The following is a 2,015-nucleotide window of genomic DNA, read 5'->3' as shown; positions in this document are numbered from 1 at the left end:
CTCCAAAAGTGTGGGTAAAATATATATCCCACAGGGGGAAAATTGAAAAAAAGTTGAAAAAAAAAATTTTTGGGGACTTAGAAAATTTTTCAACTTGTGTCAGACTTCCAGAGAGGGGAGCATGTCAGTGCGCGCATCCGATTTCAGTTCCAGAGCGATTCGCGCGATGAGTCCTTGATACTTAGTCGTTTTCAGAAGTCACAATTTTGACTTCCAGGACCCGCAAAACGTTTGTAAATTGAGCCCGCTCCCCAGTTCCAAGCGTTTTGAGGTGTCCCCGGTTGCAGTAATGCAGCCTGCCCACTAGATGTCGCAAAAGAGACAAAAAGTGAAAAAGAACCAGAATGAGGAAATTCCAGGGAGCCGAATCCGCCTGACAGTTCCAGGCGATCGGGCACTTTTTTGCATGCGTCCCTAAAGTGGGTATAGGGTGACACTCCATGCAAAGACCCAGTTTTGCACACCACCGGCAGAATATATGAGAGAGAGGTACCTCTCAGCCCCGACACATTTTGACTCATTTAAGCTGGTTTTCACCTCCGTAGGCCTGGGTATGCGTTTTGGCTATGAGTCCCTGTTCGGCTGGAGGTCTGCACCTTGGCTGAACCCAGGCTTCCGCAGCTGCGTGGGGGGACTTTTGCCGGTCGCCTATCCCAAGTCAGAGAGGTGTTCCTGGGTTGAAGTGAGCCTGGCCAGACCCCCCCGCGGGCCCTGGTTCTCCACATGGGGGCGCCGTCAAGGCTAAAATCTGGATTTTTAGGCCGAGGAGAGGCTCCATGAGGGCGGATGCTTTTGTGGCTTCGACCCCAGTGCTGTTCCACATCCAGTACCCCCCCGCAAGGGCGCCTGTACCCGAGTCGCGCTTCCAGGACTCGTGGGCACGTATCTCCCGACGACAGGGGTTTGCAGCCTCCGTACTTGGGCAAGTCCCTACATGCACCCCTGCTCTTCCTCCGATCGATCTGGCGCAGCGCTCCCGGGTGGGGAGGTGGCGCCGCTCGCTCGGCCCGGGCTTTGGAGCCCGCGCTGGCTTAAGGTGAGCGGTCCCCTTCCTCCTCTACCCCCGGGCTTCCGACACCTATCTTTGGGCGCGCATGCCGGCCTCGCCTCCCGTCTGCGGAGGTGGCCGAGCCGTGGGGAGTTTGACCCGAACCGAGCGAAGGCAGTGGTCCGACGACCCGTACGGGCGAACGGCGGGGCGCCCACCCAGCCAGGCGTGGGGGCCCGTCGTCCGAATCGCTCCCTGTGCGGGGAAGCACAGCGATCTTCTCCGAGGGCGGCCCTTTTCTTCCAGATGCGTACCCGGCCAGCGGAGGCTCGCGCTGCCCCTCGTGTCCGAAAGGGCGGCCTCCGCGGCGGTGGCGACAGCGGCGGCGGTGGGTGGCCTCTCCGCGCCACTGCCGAGCTTCGCGATTTCCAGTCTTTTCCCGAGCCCCTACGTCAGTGGGGAGGACGACAGAGGTGTGGAGGCAGGCGAAGGGGGTTCTCACCGTGCGGTGTGCCCCAGCCCGACCGTTGCCTTCCCCCTCGACCCTCGTCCTCCCAGGCGGCTCGGCCAGGGAGCAGGAGAGAGAGCGAGAGAGGGAGAGCGGAAACCCCAGAGCCAAGGGGTTAGATGGAGAACGGGAGAAGGAACGAGGGCCAAGAGGTAGGGAGTACGGTGAAAGGCCGACCTGGGATCCCCCTGCGCTCCCGCCCTGGGCGGGGAGCAGCCCTGGGAAGAAAAGCCGCTCGGGCATCCCTTTGAGGTTACGGGCGCGAGCGGGAAGAGGGACTACGCTGGAGGGCGACGCCGACACGGCCAGGCCGACGACCACCCACGCGACCTCAGCGTCGCCGGGTTAGTGCCAGAGCCGCGGCGGACCCCGACGGCCAGCCCCCCTCTCCCAATCCTCGTGCCTGTCCGCCGGTGGGTCGAGGACCCCCCGCGGCGGAGGCAGGTCTAAGCCAGACGGTGGCGCCGCATAGGCCCACCCCCGCACGCCATCTCCCTGAGCGACCCTGTGTGTCGTCTT

The sequence above is a fragment of the Phyllobates terribilis genome, unplaced genomic scaffold (genome assembly GCF_046119375.1).
Source record: "Phyllobates terribilis strain yellow unplaced genomic scaffold, ASM4611937v1 Scaffold_8729__1_contigs__length_27014, whole genome shotgun sequence".
In the NCBI taxonomy this organism is placed as follows: domain Eukaryota; kingdom Metazoa; phylum Chordata; class Amphibia; order Anura; family Dendrobatidae; genus Phyllobates; species Phyllobates terribilis.
Note: the sequence above shows the minus strand (reverse complement) of the source record.